This window comes from Epinephelus lanceolatus, chromosome 5 (genome assembly GCF_041903045.1).
Source record: "Epinephelus lanceolatus isolate andai-2023 chromosome 5, ASM4190304v1, whole genome shotgun sequence".
Classification (NCBI taxonomy): Eukaryota; Metazoa; Chordata; class Actinopteri; order Perciformes; family Serranidae; genus Epinephelus; species Epinephelus lanceolatus.
This window is the reverse complement of record NC_135738.1, coordinates 18,771,784-18,793,904: the sequence shown is the minus strand read 5'-3', so window position 1 is coordinate 18,793,904 and position 22,121 is coordinate 18,771,784. Positions and strand designations below refer to the sequence as shown.

Genomic DNA, 22,121 nt, shown 5'->3' with positions numbered 1-22,121 from the left:
AGACTTTTGCAAAGACTAACCCTGCATTCGTGTGTAATATGCAATGTAACGGTGTGAACTCTTAGTGACATTTTAGTTATGAACTCTTATTGACACACATAATCATCACGCGCTGTGTAATGATATAATGCACTAACCTACACTCACATGATGTTGTGAACTTACAATGACACTTATACAAGTTACCACGTGCTGGGTGAAGAAGATAGCACACTCACATGATTGTACTGCTTAATGCACTTAAGAGTTTACATAAAGGTCACACACACACTCAAATGATTGTGTCACGAGGAACTGCAGCATGAGAGTCATCCGGGATCACATGTTTTTCTAAAATTAAGAACACGAGGGACTATAGCATGTGAGTCCCCACAGATCACATGATTTTTAAAAAACAGAGCAAGAATTGTTCCGGAAATACTGGTGGCAGATTCCAGCTTGAACCGGAATAACGGCAAAAGTCTGCCACCAGTAAAAACGGATCGAAAGGGGAAGGACTATAGAAATGGGTGGAGATCTCTTCGACCTCCACCAGCATATAAGCCAGAGCGCTGAGAGCAGTTTTTCAGTCATCCTCCGGAGGCTGACTCGTGAGTTTGTCTGTGTTGTTGCCTGTGAACACAATAAACTCGATTGCACCAGATTCTGCCTATCTCCAGTGTTTTTCTAAGTACCTGCCAGCTGAACCTAAGATACTGAATTGACAACAGAAGACATTTTAAAAGAAGCAAGGAGGACAGGGTCGGGAGCCATCAGGCCCAATTCCAGGCCCCGATTTCCGTCACCTCAAGTGGCGAGCCAGCCAGGAGGCAAGGAAGGTCGAAGCCAGAGATCGGGAGCACTGGGCTGTACGTCAGACACACAGGTGGCGCCACCAAATAAGGTCAGCAGAGCCTTTTTCTGTTTAAAAACCGGGTGTGTCTGGGGTGCAGTGCTGGGAGCCGCCCAGGTCAAAGGTATTTGACAAATTCCTCTCCTAAAGAACCTAGTTATATAATGTACTGATTAAAGATGCATCATTGAAAAAGCAACTAACATCACTGGAGACGGGTAACTCTGCTGCAATAAGGTGTGATCGTGGAGCGGAAAGAGTGAATGTGTGTGTGTGTGAATAATAACTAATGGGGTACAGGCAATAAGGTAGTAAGAGTATTTAAAGTATTTAAAGAGACAAAAGTGCACAATAAGAGAAGAAAAAGAGTCAGAGATACTCAAAAGCATATACGTGGTTACCACTACTGAAACTTGCCAACGCTCCCTTTAGCCTGTAGGGGCGGGGGTGTTGAAGCCAGCCGGTAGGTTTGTGCGGGCGGAATGCTGAGCAAATCCGCGGATACCGCTGTTGGCTTGCCTAGTACACCCTTAAGCCTATAAAAGGAGGGTGTGCCTAGGGGAGACATCAGGTCTGCATGGGCGGTTTGCTATAAAGAAGAATAAAGGCCTAAAAGCTTCTGTGGATACCGCTGTTTTGAGGAAAGTGACCCCCCAGCCAAGAAGGAGGGGGAGTCACCGTAGACGAAACGGGACTGAACGGGCAGAAAGCTAAAAAGTAAAGTTAAAAAGCTCCTGTGGATACCGCTGTTTGGGGGAGACCTCTTAGCCAAGAGAGCAGGGGAACTACCTCAGCAAACAGGTCTGAACGGGCAGGTAGCTAACGAAAAGGAAAAAAGAAAAAAAGAGGGGGTTAACTGATCGAAGTGTAAAAACTGTAATATATCTAAAGTAATCTGTAAAATAGTACAAACATAATCCTTGAAATTGTCGTGCATGTTATCTATATGGTGTTGTAAATACAGTAAGCTATAGAGGAAATTGTAGAGTTGTGGATGTAGAAAGGTGTTGGTAATAGAGATCTAATTAAAGTTGTCAAATAAACCAACTAAACAGGCTGCACGGTCGCAACATTGTGTTAAAGAGGGAAATCAATTGGGCAAACACATAAAGTCATTACTAACAGCTAAAAGGTGAGGGCAAACATAATTCACAGCTGCACCTAAAAATAGATGGAAGACGGGGAAATCATTGAAGACGAAATTTGGGGAGAAGAACATTGTCTTACAGAGGGCCCTGTAGAATATAGCGGGGTGCGCACACACTTTTGGTTAGAACGAAGCTACATAGATAGTGAAGGGGCTGAGCATTGGCAAGGCGAACAAGAAATCCAACAAAAACTCTGGCAAATCACTAAATTTGTTAATTTAAAGAGAGTAAAGGAAGAGTATCCAGGGGCCCCATGGGAAGCGATTTTGCGAAGGCTGTGGGTTCCTTATACACTAAATCCGCTACTACAGAGTCTGTGTGACAATTATCAGAACGCACCAGTAGCTACACTTCCTCTGCACCAAGTACGCATACAAAGCCCAGCAGGAGGGGAAATATACAACCCGCGGCTGCAAATTGTCATTGTGCCCAGAAAAGTTGAGTGGGAAACAGGTAAATTTGGGTGTCTAAGTAAACGGAAACCCCAAGGAGACGGGTCCTGTGACTTAGAGTACAACCCTTATAGAGAAAAGAAATACAAAACTGCCATAACAGTAGGGAAGATAGTGGTGTTAATACGCACAGCAGAAACAGACGAACAGCCAGAAATCCCAAGAGCTAGTGCAGTAAAACAAGGCTTCATGGGAGCCAACCAGGGAAAAATGAAAGAAGGGGTTCTGACCCCGATAGAAATGGTAATAAAACAACACCCAAGTCGAGCCAAGCGCATTCAACGCTGTGTGGCCAAATGGCACAAAAGAACCTCCGGGAAGAATCGCTGGCCTATGGATGGTACCTTCAATTTGGCATGCTGTGATGAAGTAGAGTCAGAATTAAGACACATTGAAGCTCGAGATACCAAGGCAAGCTACAAACTAAAAAACAAGAGAGCCAAAGAAAGAGAAGTGCTAGGATGGTTCAGACAAACTGGAACAAGAATAATGGTGCAGCTGGAGGAAAGAGATAAAGAACACCAGACACAAGAAGAAGTAACGCCCACAGCACCACCCCCACCCACACCGCCACCACCCCAATACCCACAGGAGCCAACACAGCCAGCAATGGGACAGTATGCACTAAGAGGCTCAAAAGTTACAGAAATGGAGGGCCAATTAGAAGGGAGATTCACAGTGACCCTGACAAAAAATAATGAGCAGAGGCCCAATAGGAGAGGGCTACAGGGGCCGAGGAAGAAGTTAAAACTGGAAACAGAACCATCCTCAGAGACGGAGAGCACCGATGGGTCAACAAGTGATGAGGGGGATGGAGAGTTCACTGAGAGTGAAGCTGGACAGCCTCAAATGATATACAAACATCGTAGTAGAAGTAGCAGTGACTGCACCGGAACCACTGCTAGAGAGACGACAGATAGCGCCAGTGATGAAGGCTCTCGCTCCACTGAAAGGCAAGTACCAACTGCGGGGCGCAAAGGCAGAGGGAGGCAGAAGCAGGTGAAAAACGGGAGCAAAGCTCACCATAAAAGTTGTTCGAGCCTCCCCACAGAGAGATCTGGCTCCCCTACAATAGAATTGCGAAAGAGGAAAGGAAAGATTGAGGAACTGAGATCCAGGCCTATGAGTACCTTTGGGTACGAGCACTGGCAACAGATGTTGGAATGGGAGGTAAAGAACCACCAGATGCGCGAGGAAGAAGATCGCCAGAGGCCAGCTACCATTAGCCCGCCACCATATCCAGACCCACCGATGGAAAGAGAGCCACACAATGAAAGTGATCACAGTATCCAAGAACACACTCCCAGAGGTGCGTCACTGATCGACACCCGAGGACAGGAGCTGCTCAAGAGCTGGAAGGGATCAGCCGGAGAACAGAAGGCAGATTGCAGCAAATGAGTCAACTATTGGAGACAATACAAGAACAACAGTTAAAAGAAGAGGGTCTCCAGCAGGAGCCAGAGGAGCCTCAAGCTAGCCCCACCACAGAGCACATCACCTTGACTCTCCAAGGTACAATGAAATCGAACAAAACACAGCCCAAAGAGGTACAGGACACCAACAGACGACCACCAGTAGACAACAGAGCTCAAAGTCAAGGAGGCATGAGATTGAGAGGAGGAAAAGTCCTCGGAGAGACTGAGGATCTCATATATCTGTATGATGAGGAAGGTAACAGAACCACCATGTGTCCCCTTATAACACAACCTAATGGACAAAGGCAGTACGAGCCCTGGCCTTTCATGGACATGATAGGCCTGGCTGAGCGCCTACCAGCACTCACCGACGGTGCAGATAAATGGATAATGGCTCTAGAAGAGACAACAGCTGGAATACAGCTAGCCTTGGGAGATGTCAAAGCTCTGCTCACCTATGTGGCTGGAAAGCAAATCACCCAGGAAATATTCACAGAAGCCAATGTGGGGACGGCTATTGGAAACAACTACAGCGACGACGTGGACTTTGGGCATTACCGCTCCAAGGTGTGGCGCCAATTGAGAAAACACTACCCAGCAAAGAGAGACCCATCCAAGTTGGAGGGGGAAACGTTGGGAGAAAACGAATGTCCCTCTAAGTTTCTACACACCTTCCAAAAGAAGTGGAAAGAAGAAACAGGGGAAGCATGGAATGCCAATAAAACCACCCAAAGCCTATTCAAAATGATGGTTAAGAAGGCCATGCCAGAGAGTACAGCGACGTTTGGAAGATGTGGTGGGACTGATGAAAATGGACTGGCCACTGTTCTCAGAGCACATCGTCCACCATGTTGAGCTCTATAGGAAAGACAAAAAGAAAAAGGATGAAGAAGACAAACAACTAGTCAACAAACTGACCCAGCTGCAGCTGGGAGAACTGAGCAAGCTGGTAAAAAAGGAGAAAGAGAAATCTAAAGTTCAAGCTCCCGTGGTGGCAGCGACTCAAGCAGCTCCTCCAGCCATCCAGCCCCAAGCGCCTTTGCAGCCACCCCCCACTGACCCCAATGCAACGGGAAAAGAAACCTCTGCCAACGCCACACATCACCATTATTATTACCAGCAAATGCCAAGAGGTGGTGGCAATCAGCGGACCCCCAGAGGGCGGGGCCGCGGGGGACCGGGAGGAAATGCTCAGTCTACAAACTTCAGGGGAGGATGGAAAGGAGGCAGAAACTACATACCAGGGAACCACCATGTCTTCCAGGATGCACCCAACCAGTCACCAGGCCCACCAAACGTAGGAGCAGGCTATCCAGCAGCTAACCCAGCTCCTCCTGACAATCAATGCTGGGGGTGTGGTCAACCAGGCCATATAGGGGCCCAATGTCCTAGTAACCCATGGGAAGGTCCAGCACAGAACTGGCCCAGCATGGAACAGCCACAACCCTGGTAGGGGTGCCCAGAGGAGCCTGAGGGGGAACTAATGTTACCAGCTATATCGCTACAGTCACATGAGGAACCCATCGTGCCTGTTGTCATCCATGACCGTGAATATCCTTTTATGGTTGACACAGGAGCCACATACTCATGCATTGGAAAAGAAGGCTCCGGGTTCCCCCTCTCTAAGTCATCCATAAAGACCATAGGCTTCTCTGGGAAATCACAGATCATACCGCTAACGGAGCCCGTTCCAATGCTCATTGCAGGCAAAGTCATATGTGCACCTTTGCTATACTCAGCCCATACCCCAGTAAACTTGCTAGGAAGAGACATTCTATGCCCATTAAAAGCAAAAATCATGTGTACCCAAGATGGACTGTACCTGGACTTCCCAGATGAACCCCCACAAAGCATGATGTCACAACTACCCCAAGGTACCACAGACAAACAACAAGCCCTGGCCTACTGGCTTCAGCTGACACCAGAAGACTCACACCTTAAACAGAAATGGACTGAGTGGGAGAGGTGGATTCGCATGCACTATGACACCGCACATACCCCCACTCTGCCGCTGCATTGCACGCTCATGTATGACAGAGATCAGACTCATGTAGATTACCAGGAGTGTTGGGATGCAGGGATCAATAAAAAACCATATCTCATCACCAGTGAAGACATATTTTTGGGGCCGGAGGGCGTGGCAGCGGCTGTCCGCCTACCGGAAGAATTATCTGGATGGTTTCAAGTACCAAAGTCTACGCCGCACATCACGTTTTTAGTAGCCAAAGATTATGAGTCTCATCATCTCGGTCCTATGGTCAGGCGTGCCCTGCAGGTGCAAGAGTGGGTGCCCACAAACAACAGGTACATTCACATATCTAAAGACAAACAGTTCATCAGGATCTCAGTCAAGGTAGGCGATGAGGTTTTAGCAGACAAAGTGGTAGTAGATGGAGGGACACCCACACAAATGGCAGTCACCGCAGAACATGAGGAGATGCTAAGCAAAGTTCCATCCCAGTTATGGACAGCACATAAGACTGATGTAGGTTTGATAAAATCAGCGCAACCAGTTCATATTAAGCTAAAACCACACGTTAACTTACCATATCAGCAACAGTACCCTCTCAAACAGCATGCCATTGACGGTATCAGACCAACAATCCAAGGCTTGATTGAAGCAGGAGTTTTGGTAAAAACTAGAAGCCCCTGTAACACACCCATTTTTCCCATCAAGAAACCAAATTCACCAGACTACCGTTTAGTCCATGATTTGCGAGCTGTTAACGCGGTAGTAGACGGAGAAGTACCACTTGTGCCAGACCCACACACGTTGCTTTCCAACATCCCACCAGACACCCAGTGGTACACAGTCATTGATTTGTGTTCAGCCTTTTTTAGCGTACCACTACATCCAGATTCTCAATATTTGTTCGCCTTTACGTATGAGAATCAACAATATACCTATACCAGGTTGGCTCAAGGATATTTGGATTCCCCATCCATCTTTAATCGTGTGTTGACACAAGACCTCGCCAGTTTGAACGTGCAAAGCACAGTATTGCAATATGTAGATGATCTGCTCATTTGTAGTCCTACAAAAGAACAATGTGAAAACGACTCTGTTGCAGTGCTCATGGCCTTAGCAGAAGGCGGACACAAAGTTAGTAAAACTAAACTACAGTTCTGCCAACAGTCAGTAGAGTACTTGGGAAGAAGGCTCTGTGGGGACAAAAGGTGTATTGCACCCTCCCAGCTAGAGGCAGTGATTAAGGCCCCTCAACCACAAACGGTGGGCCAAATGCTATCTTTTCTGGGCATGACAGGCTACAGCAGGCCTTGGATCTGCGACTATGCTATAAAAACTGCTCCCCTCAGGGCTCTGATAAGAGCAGCAGGACAGACAAATAACACAGCACAGTTAACATGGACAGAGGAAGCAGAAGGTGCGTTCCAAGCCCTGAAACTGGACATGCAGTCCGCTCCAGCTTTAAGGACGCCAAATTATGCTAAACCTTTTCATCTTTATGTTGCAGAAAAATCAGGTTTTGCCTGTGCCGTCCTGATGCAAGACACGCCCACAGGTAAACAGCCATTGGCATATTATAGTACTAAACTGGATAACATTGAGGCTGGCCTGCCACCCTGCTATCAGGGACTGGCAGCCGCTGTTTTTGCCTTTCAGAAAGCCTCATCGCTGACCATGGGACATCCTGTGACGCTGTATACTTCTCACCAAATTCATGCACTACTGACTAGTCCACGATTCGTCTTAACGCAAGCCAGACGCACGGGCTATGAGGTAATCCTGTCAGCCCCTGAACTCAACATTCAGCGCTGCACCATCATTAACCCCGCCACTAAACTGATATTACCTACAGAAGGTACTCCACACGACTGCATTCATGACACAGAGAAGTTTATGCGGGCTAGAGAGGACCTGCATAATCAGCCAATTCCTGTTGACCTCACATTGTTCGTGGATGGTTCATGTTTTCGTGACGCCACTGGTAGCCATGCAGGCTACGGGATCATTCAGCTAAAAAATGACGACCAAACCTTCGACACATTACAGGCACGGAAGCTTACTCAGCCCTGCTCAGCCCAACTCACAGAGATAAAAGCTTTGACAGAAGCATGTAAATTAGCTGCAGGGAAATCACTAAACGTCTACACGGACTCAGCATATGCTTATGGTGTGTGCCATGTTCATGCTAACATTTGGAAACAGAGAGGATTCCGCAGAGCTGATGGCACCCCTGTAACACATGGAGCTGCCATCCTCGAGCTGTTAGAAGCCATGATGCTTCCCACAGCCCTAGCTGTCATTAAATGTCCAGCCCACCAAAAGACCAACACATTGATAGCTACAGGCAATAACCTTGCAGATGAAGCAGCCAAACAAGCAGCAATAGGGGCAGTAATGGCACCCATGTTAACCATACAAGATTGTGAACCTCTCACATCCTTGCCCTCCCTTATAGCCGCTCAAGATAGAGTAGATGAGGCTGAGAAACGCCTATGGGTAAAACGTGGAGCTATTAAGAATACGCAAACGGGCCCAACACGGGGTCCATTGTACGGAGTTTGGCTAGATGCCCATGGCCACTTTGTACTACCAACTTTACTACTAAGACATGCAATAATTTGGGCGCATGGTAGTGACCATTGCGCAAGGGGGGAGATCCTAAGGAAACTGCAAGCAGTATGGTGGTCGCCATTCATGGCAGCCACGGTAGACAGAGTACTAAATGAATGCGACGTTTGCGCAGAATATAATATCAGGAAAGTTTTTTCAGCCCCATTGGCACACATACCACCCCCAGACGGACCATTCAGACACCTCATGATGGACTACATAGACATGGGACCGCAGTCAAGAGTAAGGGGACTGAGATATGTCTTAGTGGTCATATGTAGATATAGTAGGTGGGTGGAGGCAAAAGCCACTGCAAAATCAGACCACAGAACAGTCGCAAAATTTTTGTGTCAGGAAATCTTCCCGAGATTTGGAATGCCAGATACCATATCATCAGACAACGGCAGCCACTTTGTGTCCAATGTCATACAAGAGACATTAAAGCAATTAGGAATCAAACAAAAATTTGGCTGTGTGTACCATCCCCAATCGCAGGGAGCGGTAGAAAGAGCAAATGGTATCTTGAAAACAAAAATAGCCAAGATAGTGGCAGACAGCAGAAATAAGCTTAACTGGGTGGATGCTTTACCACTTGCACTAATGTCTATGCGCTCACAAGCCAGCCGAGTCACGCATCTAACACCGCATGAAATGCTTACGGGCCGGCCCATGCCGCTACCATACTTAAGAGGTCCCCATGAGGGACCGTCCCTGGAACAGTTGCAAGGTGAAATGTTTGAATACTTACGAAGTCTAACTCGTATCCACAGGGCTGTGTTCCAGCAGGTGAAAGGAGCCACAGAGGACAGAGGGGTCGACATCCCTGAGGACCTCCAGAGAATACGGCCTGGAGAACAGGTGTACGTCAAGGTGTTCAAAAGAAAGTGGGACCAACCGCGAAGGGAAGGCCCTTACAAGGTCATATTAGCTACACCAACTGCCTTGAAAGTCGAAGGTAAGGACATTTGGTTCCATCTTAACCACTGCTGCAGAGCTAACACCTCAGAGAGACCACCTGTTCCCCGACCTAGAGCCAGACAGAGGGCAGTAACTCCAGAGCCACAAGGGGACGGCGAAGCCGCCCCAAGGGCAATAAGGGATCAACCACAAGGGGATGGCGACGCCTCCCCACAGGAACAGGGGACAAGAAGGTCTGCACGTGTGGCGCAGAGACGCAGGGCACAGAGAGCCCAGAGTGACAGCAGCGGTTCAGCCCAGAGTGAGTCCTTACCAGAGAGGGTATCGACAGGAGCAGAGAGCTCTTCAGAGGGAGGCTCCTCATCCCCCGGGACTGACAGCCAACCTCAGTCTCATGAGTCGTCACCTGCTAGTGATAGGACAGATCATGAGGGGACAAGTGCAGAGAGAGAGGTGGCAGCAGAGGCAGAAGGATCGGAGGGAGTGGGAGCAGAGACAGAAGGAGAAGAAAGAGAGGAAAGCCCTAGCTCAGAAACAGGCGAAGCTAGAGACCCAGAGAGGTCAAACTCAAGCTCAAGCTCAGACTCAGACTCAAACTCAAGCTCAAGCTCAGACTCAGACTCAAACTCAAGAGACACAGACACAAGAGACTCAGACCCTGGAGAGGGACCAGCCCCTCGGCAGACTTAAGGGTTCAGTTAGCATGCAACGAGGAGCTAAAGTAGGCACAGTAGCTGTAATAATACTAACCCTATTGCTCATCGCAACGAGAGTACACCAGAGTGAGGGAGCAGCACAGGGTAAAGGAGACCAGAAAGAGAAAGGCGAGTGCTTGCTGGCGCTAGGAGCTTTGGCTGCAAAACAGGGAAAGCTACCTTACAGGGAAACAATACGACTAACCTACTGTAAATCACATGCTTACGATGATGTATTGGTGGAGGGCCCAGGAGACATTAGACTGCATGGACGATCCATAGGATCGCGCTGTAGCATGGAGGGAATGGTGACAGCAAGAGTTTGGTGTAGTATGAGAGGTTGTACTAATATGGAAGTAGGGTTCACTATATCCCTAAAAGTGGCATGACAATGGCTTCAATTAGGCCCCAGATCCCCAAGGAAGCCAAGAGATGTGCCAGTGCAACAGGTGGAATTAGTAAGAACCTCCACTTGGAAGTCCAATGCCTTTTATCAATGGCTGGAATACTCTGCTAAACAGGTAACCAATATTACGTGTGTAGCATGCCACAAAAGGAGGGGCCTACCTAGAGTGAGGCCTCTCCCAGACATAGATAATTGCTGGAAGCAGGATAAATGTTTTGCTGCATGTATCATGTGGATGGCAGCGGGCAGAGAGAGATGGACCAACACAACGGCAATCTGTCCAGAAAATTTTAAAAATGCCTCTGATCAGTTCCAACAAGAATTCCAGGTACCTCCAGTAGTACATTTGACACCAGACCTCATATTCCCATTTTGCGTAGCACGAGGGAACAAGATAGAACATTGGCTGAGCAATGCCACCCACACTAACACTTCCCAGGAGTCAGAGAGGCTGATTCAATGCAGGTATGAAAAGATCATAGGAAATGTGTCCTCGTCAGCAGGTACACTGCAGCTCTCAGAGGCACAGAAGGTATGTAATACAACCCGAGAAGCCAAAATCCAATGCCACCAGGTGGTCAATGGGGGTGATGATTCTATAGTTCTAGGCCAAAATTATAATGATACCACCTGGATTTGGGTACTAAATTTGACCAATGGTACCACTCCGTTGGCAGACATATTTTGGATATGTGAAAATGACCTTCAGGTAAAAGCAGTGCTGCCAGCCAATTGGACGGGACTCTGCGCCCCAGCAATGTTAACAGGACCAATTACGATACTCAGTTTAACTAACAGCACCCCAGTGAGACACCGTAGGTCATCTGAACCTCAGGGACGTTCCTGGGAGGAGGATGCTAGTGTATACATTACATGGGACCAGATACCACAAGGAGTCCCTAGGGACCAACAGGCTATAGCAGATGAATGGATAGAGACAGGCAGGGTATTGGGCTCATGGCCAATTTGGGGAACTGTAGTGAACGCTCATTATATAGCCCGCAATAGCCATTGGGTAAACTATTTGTGGTATAACCAACAAAGATTTGTGAATTGGACCATAAGGGCCCTTGAAGGAGTGAACGAGCAATTACATGCCACATCCCTAATGACGGTATAGAACAGACTTGTCATTGAGACCCTGCTAGCCCATGATCAAGGCGTCTGTGACATAATAGGGGAACACTGTTGTACTGTCATTCCAATGCACACGGGGGAGGGTGGCAATTTGACCAAAGCTTTGGAAGGCACGCGCACCTTACGAGATCAGCATGTACAACACTCAAACTGGAACACCAGGATCCCCTCAATGTGGGACTGGTTATCAACATTATCCCCTGAGAAAATATTAAAAATGATGGGAATGTTATTGGGAATTGTTGTGTTGGCCCTTCTCACGATAGCCTGCTGTGTTCTTCCCCTGGTGCGGCTAGTAATCAAGCGGACAATGACAAGTGTTACAGGACAATTTGTTGTAATAGACCAAGGGCCGCGACCCACCGGCGCCGAATCTTATGAAGACATGACTGGTTCCCAGAGACAGCTCACTAAAAAACAAGAGCAGGGCTCAGGTGGAAAATGTAGAAATCGGTATGAGGTAATGTTACAAAACAGGGCATTGGGAACGGCTCAATATGGTCAGAGATCTAAGTCAGCAGAAGAAGTGTATGACAAAATTGCATAAGAAGACCCTGACAACTTTGCTGTCACCAGACCAATACTACTGCTCACCAGTACTTAAGCTTCATTATGACTAACATACTAATCCTTTTTGCATGACTTATGAGTGACGTAAAAATCTAAGAGTAAATAGGGGGAAGGAAAAATTATTATAGGGAAAGTGTACTAAAATGTCCTTTACACCTTTAAGATAAAAGCAGAACATGGCTGGGTCCTGGAGAACACCACATCCAGACCAGCAGAACCAGGGAGACCAGCCTGTGTTCTGGTACCAGCAGCAGGGACCACGTGTGATGCCAGCCTGATCCGCTATCTACTGTCCCGCCCAAACCCGGAACCAGTTGCAGGCCCCAGCTACGCGGGAACCTGCCCAGAGTCACTCAACCCAACCGCTAATGCCTCCAGCCAGGGAGGTCAAACCCAGATGGGCCCTGGGCAAGGAGCAGATTGGCCTGTTCCCACTCCAGATTGGACCTTTGCCACTTCAGGCCCACGTTACCCTCCCCCGTATCCGTCACCGGACCCAGTACAGCCCCAGGCACCCTCCACCTCACAAGCACCATCCCAAGATAGACCCCCTCAACCCAATGATCGAAGAGACATATTGCTAACAGGTTCCCCTGCCTCATCCACCACAACGGAGGACAGTGCTGCTTATTCATACAGCTATTCACCAACCACCCCACCACCTGTTGAGCCACGTCGGGCTAGCCCCCCACCTCGAAACACGGGTCACCTGAGCGTGCACGGGCTAACGCCGGAAACCCGCACTCTCCTAGAGAAGGAGTACAATGTGGATCCAGACGCAGTAGAAATCAGTCTCCGATGTCTGCCTGATGGAGTACCAGCAACAGCCCAACATCTGAGACTGACAGCCGAGCTGCGTGACCAGCTTCATCTTGTTCCTGCGTTGGTTTTTCGCCGGTTGGTGCGCAGTCTTCCCCTCAACCTGCGAAAGAGGCTTCGCAGAGTCCATCGCGGTACCTACGCAGTCAGGAAGGGAGACAATAAGAGGCTGCACAGGGCACAATTGCGTCGTCTCGAGCAGCAGGTGCTGGAGCTGCGTGGCCAAGTCTGCGACCTGACTCGGGCCAGGGATACCCTACAGCAGCAACTTAATGCATATGAGGCCACACAAGAAGAGGTCGACACATTGAAGAGTCAGCTGGCGAACTACCGACGCTTGCGGATGCCAGCCTACGGGTTTGAGGGACTGTAAAGGGACAATGTTAACAACCATGGTAGATATAGATCATGCCAAACTGTAACCACTATATGTGAAAATTATCAGGTATCCTTTGTAGCACATGTTAGTACTGACTGTAGTCACAATCACTGTATACGAATGTCATTCTACACCCTCATGCCACAAGATGACATTATTAGGCTAGCGCTTATTCTCTGTGACTTATGTGTGATATTTGAGTGATATTTACTACTGATCTGCTGATATAATCACTGGAAACCGAAATTATGTGTGGTGCTGACTGATCTTAAGCTAATGTTATGGGACTATGTAGTCCCAAAGGGGGGATATATATATTTTCACCCTTTCTTCTGTGATTTTTCTTCTGTGACTTAAAAGGTGTTGTGTGGGACTATGGAGCCCCAAAGGGGGGAATGTAGTGTAAAAGTTAAAACCCTCATCAGATATTAAACCATATAAACTGGATAAGATACAAAATAGTTATATAACCATGTTAGTGTGTAAACTTTTGCAAAGACTAACCCTGCATTCGTGTGTAATATGCAATGTAACGGTGTGAACTCTTAGTGACATTTTAGTTATGAACTCTTATTGACACACATAATCATTACGCGCTGTGTAATGATATAATGCACTAACCTACACTCACATGATGTTGTGAACTTACAATGACACTTATACAAGTTACCACGTGTTGGGTGAAGAAGATAGCACACTCACATGATTGTACTGCTTAATGCACTTAAGAGTTTACATAAAGGTCACACACACACTCAAATGATTGTGTCACGAGGAACTGCAGCATGAGAGTCATCCGGGATCACATGTTTTTCTAAAATTAAGAACACGAGGGACTATAGCATGTGAGTCCCCACAGATCACATGATTTTTAAAAAACAGAGCAAGAATTGTTCCGGAAATACTGGTGGCAGATTCCAGCTTGAACCGGAATAACGGCAAAAGTCTGCCACCAGTAAAAACGGATCGAAAGGGGAAGGACTATAGAAATGGGTGGAGATCTCTTCGACCTCCACCAGCATATAAGCCAGAGCGCTGAGAGCAGTTTTTCAGTCATCCTCCGGAGGCTGACTCGTGAGTTTGTCTGTGTTGTTGCCTGTGAACACAATAAACTCGATTGCACCAGATTCTGCCTATCTCCAGTGTTTTTCTAAGTACCTGCCAGCTGAACCTAAGATACTGAATTGACAACAGAAGACATTTTAAAAGAAGCAAGGAGGACAGGGTCGGGAGCCATCAGGCCCAATTCCAGGCCCCGATTTCCGTCACCTCAAGCTCCATTAAAAACCTGAATTTCTGCTGTAAAAAATATACTGTATTTTATATATTATATATTTTTAAATGTAAAAAAATGTATTACAAGCTGAGGGATGACGTGTTTCGTTGCACCACTTCCTTCTCTTCCTTCTGTTATTTTAAGTGTCTGTCATCTTGTGCATGACAGGTTTGGCAGAGTGGGCTGTGCTCTGGTGCATCTAATGTGCAAGGCCCACGGCGATGTGGCATGCAGATAATGATCACTGCTCTTTGCTGCATGTTATGTGCGCCTCTCCCACTGCTGGGGAGGCAGAAGCAAACACTGCCAACCAAGTTGCCTTGCCTGTTCTCCACTATATTGCTCCGTTGTTGCGTCACTTTTCTTCCCCTTGTTGCAGCCAACAAGTAGCAAACAAAAAACAGGTACCCTGGCCAGAACCCGTCCTGTTTCAAGCCTGGATAAATAATAAGAAAATTCCAGGCCAGCCCGGACTCGGCTGGTTGGGTTGGGCCCAGTCAGACAGGGAATCAGATCTCTGGTGTGACTCTCTGTGTTCAGTGTAACATGTTTCCGTCTTATGTTATCTAAAGAATGTTGAGCGTTATAAACACAGAAAGAGTGGTTAAAACAGTACTCGATGATATCTCAGTACCGTTTGGGATTCTGCTTGTTTGTCTGATTCAAAGATCAGAATACTTTGTAAATGTTCTTGTCTAAAACATCAACGTTCTTATACAGTGTACAAATGAATTCACAGTTTCTCAGACTTGTTTACATCACTGGCACTTGACTGAATGTTTAAAGGAGACTCAGCTATCAGGGCATTCCCCTAAAAGAGTCAATAATTAAATAAAACTGGCTTAAACTTTCAAAAATGGACCTCAATACTTTGTGATTCCTTCTCCATGGAGTCCCTCTAGGCCCAGTTGTGAATGAAACTAGACACTTACCTTCCATTAGTGACCCAAAGGTCATATGGACAGTTTTTGGAAGAAAGTTTTGGTTAATGAATTAAAATATACCACACTGTTAAATATTATTAAATATTAATTCAATCCACATGAACTGAATATGATACTTAAAATATTTTGTGAAATTCTGTCATCTGTTTTTCTACGAAGGAAATAAATGTGGATTCCCTAAAAACTTAAAAATAAATTGGTGTATTAATAAGAAACAATTTCTTCAGTTATTAAAAATAAAAAGATAAATAATTGTCATTTAAAATGTTTTTTATTTATTTCATTGTGATACAGCAAATGCATAGCTTACATGAAAAAGGAAATACATGTAATATATTGTTATTTCGTGTTTGATTTCTGTTTAATTATAGACGTTACAAGTTTTCAGACAGACCAAAGTGTAAAGTCAACAGTAAAAGCACCACAAAGTAATTACATAGACGAGTTAAAGCAAACTTTAATTTCACAGTTTTTACTTTGATGAAAAGATGGAATATACAAAATGAAACAGATATAATAAGTATTAGCTTTACAACTTTTATGTTTACAGCTCTTGTTTCAGTTAAGATTTTGTAGAGAGTAAAGGAAATTTCTTGCTTCATTCTTATCACAGAAAATCAAAATCAAAAAGATTCACATCATCACAAATAATGATGATCAAGAAATAGTCATGTATTAATTATTTCATATGATTGTACACAGACGGCTTTTAAAGTTGAAGTAGACAATGTTAAAAAAGATATCATTATTTAAGTAAAATATTTCTTGTAAATAGTTCTTAAAAGCCTCTTGATGTAATCTGTTTCTGCAGAACTTGTTTATTTACACAACACACACACAAGTACACACCTGTCTCCACTGTCTAAGTTACTGACATGACGTGGCCTCCAGATGAAGAAGTTGGAATTAGACATGCAAACTGATTTTAGATAAATTTCTTTTGATGCAGATTGAACTTTATTTTATTTCACCAAAATGGCCCACTTAATTGCCAGACTTGTTACTTTCAATACAACAATGTGATTAATGACGTTGTTTCTCAGCTTTATCCATGATATCTTTTAATAATGATTTCTACAGTAGGCACTTCTTTAATCATAACCAAAGCCTTCGGTCTCCTTCATTTTTGAAATTATGTCCATTTTATCTTTTTATCCTTTAATTTCTTAAAGTCGATCGTGATCGGCAGCATCCCTGCTGTCGTTAACTTGGTGACTGATAACTTCCGCAGCTTCCTGTTGGCAGCAGCACTTCAAGATCAAATACACTACGATGATCAATATGATCAGCCCCATTCCTACGCACTAAAACACAGACCAAAGAAAAACAAAGAAAAAGACACATGAAATTAAGATGATTATCAACACTGCAACAAATCTTGTAGAAAGTTGTTCAGTTTTCCACTGATGTAGCTCAACAACTGCTGCGTGCATTACCAAGAAATGTTAGAAAGTTATTCGTGGTTCCTTGACAATGAATTCCACTGACTTTGGTGATCCTTGAAATTTTCTGTTAGCACCACCATGAGGTTAACAGTTGAGGGTTTTGGGCAAATGTTTCAACAACTGTTGAGTATAGCCGCATACATTTATGCTCTTAAAGCTACTTTCACCTTATTTGCATTTCACACAGCACTTAGAAAAAATTTGAACATCCACAACTCCACCTCCCTCCGAAGGCCTACTCCCCCTCCTCCATTACGTCCTCATTACGTCTATGATAGATGTAGGCGTTGGCAAGGTAACGTTAGATACACGGAAGGGGAGAGCGAGTGTAACGTTACAATCATGACAGTCAAACGCAACCCCGGATTTTTAAAAGTCAGTGATGACTGATGAGTTTTAGAATAAGGTGACAGTGCTAACAGCACTAATGTTAATAGTAAGTGAAAACGCGCAATGGTAACGGGGGCAAATGCGTCCTGTATAAGTTTGCGCATTAAAAGTGCTTTTTTTCGCCACTGACCGGTTCAGATCGCCAGTGCTATGAGTGCTATGAGTGGAGTCAGCTGTCAGTCAGTGTTGGAGCAGAGAGGGGGAGGGCTGCCCCGCTGGGTACTGTAAGTGAGTATGTGTGTATGAAGTGTGTGTGTTACGCTAGAAGAATCAGAGTTTGGGACGGAGTCTTTTACGTGCTACCCCCTGGAGTGTTACCGGAGTTTCATCTTGGTACAGGGCTAGCAGAGATACTCCACAATCTCAAAGTAGAATTATTCACTGAATTTTCGACCGATTTCCAAACGGTTTGATTTGTTAAAAACGTCACATGTGTAGCTACAACACAGGATGCTTGGATATTTTAAAAATGCCAGTTTTACTACTCAAATACAAATTCTACTTAATGTTTTCAGCAGACAATCCCACGTATTACACAGCTGCTTACTAGTGAAATAACTAATTTGAGACATAATTTCGGTTAGAATGTAATTTTATTTCATCTATAAACTGCCTCTGGTCTGATAAAAAAACAGACCTTAGACTGCAGTGATTGACCAGTTAGAGGATTAATGATAGATATTGGATGTATTTAATATGTACATTCAAACAAATAACAGCATGTGATGGAGCCTGTAAGATCCTGCAGACTGACGGTCTGCTGTTCACAAAGGGTAGAGACAGCTGATTTTATACCTACAATAATAATAATCATAATGAGAGTGATAATGAAAATCATAATAATGATAATAATAATAATACAATAATGATAATAGCAATAATAATAATAATAATCAAATACAATATATACCCTACAAGCAATTGTCTAAATAAAGACCTGAGCACACCTGAACATTTTCTGGGTTTCTTTTGTTCTATTTATGTCTGTATCTGTCTGTCTGTCCTCCATGTCTGAAGTTTGTAACAAACAACCCGCGTCATTCCTCTATAGATAATGCGCTGTAGGAGCGAGTGGCACTGTACCAAAATGGCCGCCGTGTAGGTGCATCGCTCCAATCGGCAGCAGCAGTCAACGCGACGTCTATGTCTATGACTCTTAGCATATTAGCATGCTAACATTTAGCTCAAAGCACCACTGTGCCTGAGCTTCACAGAGCAACTAGTATGACTGTCAAAAAGGAAGAACTAAAGCATTGTTCCTTAGCATTCAGAGAATTTGACCAGCTCTTATCATGGCTGCCACTTAGATACTTCCAGATCATTTCACTCATTAAGGAACCTTCCTAAACAAAGACTGCTGCAGCGTATGGGACATCAGATTGTTCCTTACCTGAGACACGAAAAACCAATGCTGAGTCTCGTTCTTGTAGTCCAACTCTTGTGATGAGGTGAGGTTGGCTGGTTTGCACCATTTCTGAGGAGCTGCTTTGTCAATTTCCACGTAACTGCCTGACCAGGTTGTCTTCATACAGGCAACACAATGGCCATCCCACAACACAATGATGATCCAAAACATGGCAGTGACAGAGCTGGAAGCCACAGTTTTCCAGATCTCCTTTTGAGACATTCCACACTTAAAGTCTTTAATGTTCATCATCAGCAAAAAGACCACAACTGCAGGAACAATTAAATACACAATTGCAAACACAGCATTCAAACCATATTTGCAAGGGCATGCAAACTCTTTTTCAATGAACTTCTCCAAGCAAAGAAGGATGGCGCCGAAAAAAGCGCTTGACACAAGAGCGCTCTTTTTAAATTCACTTCTCATGTGAGAGATCAAGGCTGGTCTTCCTTCTCTACTTGCTGTAGAGGCCATATCTTGCAGCTGTGCCATTGTTAATTCTGCAGAAAGAGAAGAAAAGAAAGAAGAAATGAAAAATCAGAGATCATGTGAATTCCTGAGCACAACAGTAAAGTTGAATGTGCCCTATAAAATTATACTATAATATGATCCAAGTTCAGCATCACATGTTGTCATTTGTTCCTCTGATCTGTGAAATCTAACATGTTGATCCAACAGTTTGTAGCATTACTATTATGACTCTCACGTGCACTTCCTGCAGTCTGCAAACTGACTAACCAGGACACAGCGAGCTTCGTTTACATGTGGGCTAACACTTGGTCATGCCATATAGCATACAGCTGTCCCACCCTCTTGCAAGTTGAAGAGCGGTGGACTTGAACCAACTGTTCACTGACTTGTCTTGAGATATTCTGGTGCTGTGTCTGCCTCAGTTAGAGCTACAGTCCCCCCTGAGTCACTGACTGCTGTTTCGAAACACACCTGGTTAAAATGCCATTCAGGATAGTTTGTGTAAATATTAGACGTTGACTGAGTAGATTTTCAAATGCTGACATAAAAAGGATCGTTTGGTACAGGAGAAAGCCTGTAGCTGGGTGATTGGCTGATATGATCCCCACCCCATGGAGGAAATTTGACAGTGTCGGAAATAAACAATGTCTGAGTTAATTAGAAACTGACTACCTGTTGGACTGACCATCCATGTTGCCCAACTGATAAAATTTAATCACCCATCAAAGACCATCTTAGATTGTTTGTAGAACATATTCAAAATAAGGTGATTATTTGCAGATGATTGCTTTGCCCTCAAACACACAGCCTGGTATCAAAGCAGATGGGAAAAGTCTGTTGTTCACCAAACAACATGTTAAATATTTTAAATGATATATGCAACATAGGCCTATAAGGTGACTATTTCTTTCAGTACTTATCAAAAACATAAAATGTATTTTTCTTTCTTTTTTGGTAATCAGTTATGAAGTACTTACTTATCAAGATCAGCTTGAGTCCTTGTACGAATGCCACAGTGACGAATTTTTTCTCTCATTCTGGTACGAAAACATCCTGTCAAGGGGAGTGGTGCTGAAACATCCTGTTGAGACCAGCTTTCACTTTCAACATCTCATTCACTTTATCAGTCTGATTGTATTCCAGAACACTGCAGGACTTTTATCAAACACTCTGTAAAATCAATTTATTAATGTCTTTTGTTTCAAATGTACTGATTTAAACTGATTTTGGTCAGAATTCATAAAATCTGTAGTGAGTCTCTCACATTAAGGTTTTTGGTGTGTAATCACTGCGTGATCTGGTTAAAGTTTAATGCACATTGTAGTGTTCTTATAGTGTGCAGTGTCTTATTTGAAAAGGCTGAATCTCACCTGTCGTCATAAGATTGTAGCTGTGAAATTAAGCCACCACCTGTTTGCAATCACAGTGATATAGCTGCAGAAGCAGAGCTGCCTCGTGTCCCACAGTAACAGGCAGCAGAGTCTCCTGCCTCTTTATGGTGAACAGATAATCTGCGTTTGATGAGGCTTGAATCGATCTGAAGAGAATCCCGATCCACGGCTGGGTGAACTGAGAAACCATTTTATACCACCTGACATAGTATCCATAATCAGTGTTGCAGTCCAGAACAACTTCTGAGCTTGTAAAAACAGTAGGCGTCTGGGTCAGCACTATCGCTGCATCAAAATCTGTCAACATACAAAAAAAAATACATGAGTGAAACGTTTCTGTGTGCAAATACGGGCTGTTAAAGAAATGTGAGGGATATCTTACATGTTAGAGCAGTGATGGAAGAGCGAAGGTCCCCAGCATGTTGTTGGTGTGTGCTGAGAGTGGCCTCGTAACTTGTAAAGTGAGGTTACTGCTGACAGACTGAAGGGTTTGGAGTAGAGTTCAACCAATTTATTGATTGGACGTTATAGTGAAATAAATGTCAGCTAAACTTGTCAGTCAGTAAATCTGACTGAAATACCTTTCAGTTTAAAATCTTTACTTTCCACATCTTAACTGCACTCAGTAGAATACAGATCTCCACCAGGTGGCTGCCCAAGCTGGTTGTGGCCACTCAAGACAGTTCCTGAAATTCCCACCTGATCTCATCCCTACTCGTCATATTTTGCCACTTGGGCAAACGACTAAAATGACGCCAAGGGCAGCCTTTTGCATTGTATCTTGATGCAGAAGGGGTCGGTGGTTAGGTTTAGGCAACAATACTACTTGGTGATGGTTAAATAAAGACTGCGAATGGTGCTTAAGAGCCATCCTGCTTTGAGTGGCACAAATGCAGCAGTAAGACAGAGTTGACAGTTTGGGTTTGGGGAGCAAAACTACTTCGTTATGGTGAGCCAAAATTGCAGATGTTGCCAAAAAACACCTGGCTTTGATTGCCACAAACACAGCTGGAAGGCAGCTGCGTGTCACACACTGTCCAAATGTATCACAATCAGTCCAATGGAAACTGTGTCAGCTAGTATGATTGATTGCACTTCAATATGTATTTGTCTCCCAAAACATGTTGACTAATGATCAAGGCAGGAGCTGCAGGCAGAGGAGCCAGAGCAGTACGAGAGAGATCTAGCATTGAAGGATTCAGAGTTCTTCAGTCTTTGTCAGATCAGAACCCAGACGTGAAATAGACTTTGTCTAAAGTTCTTCCTTTCCAGGTTGGTTGGAGGCCACATTCAGCATGTCTAGCTCAAGCTTGTGGCTTGTGGGCATGTTGTGTTAATGGCACGAAAATTCTGCTCCTCCCCTTTCTCCAGTTTATAATTTGATTCTGATTTCTTCCTAATGAATCAGTCAATTTACTACAAATTCACTCAACACGGGCACAGCTTGTG

The 22,121-nt window shown here is 44.8% G+C and overlaps 1 long non-coding RNA gene across 1 annotated transcript; it reads right to left on the bottom strand.

The window, feature by feature from the left end:
- Positions 1 to 15,822: 15,822 nt before the first annotated feature.
- LOC144463459 (uncharacterized) lies at positions 15,823 to 20,455 on the bottom strand. The gene is made up of 3 exons (XR_013491604.1): positions 20,259 to 20,455; positions 18,796 to 19,310; positions 15,823 to 16,874 (listed from the first exon to the last, which is right to left on the bottom strand). It is a non-coding gene; the product is annotated as an uncharacterized LOC144463459 (long non-coding RNA).
- Between the last annotated feature and the right edge of the window lie 1,666 nt (positions 20,456 to 22,121).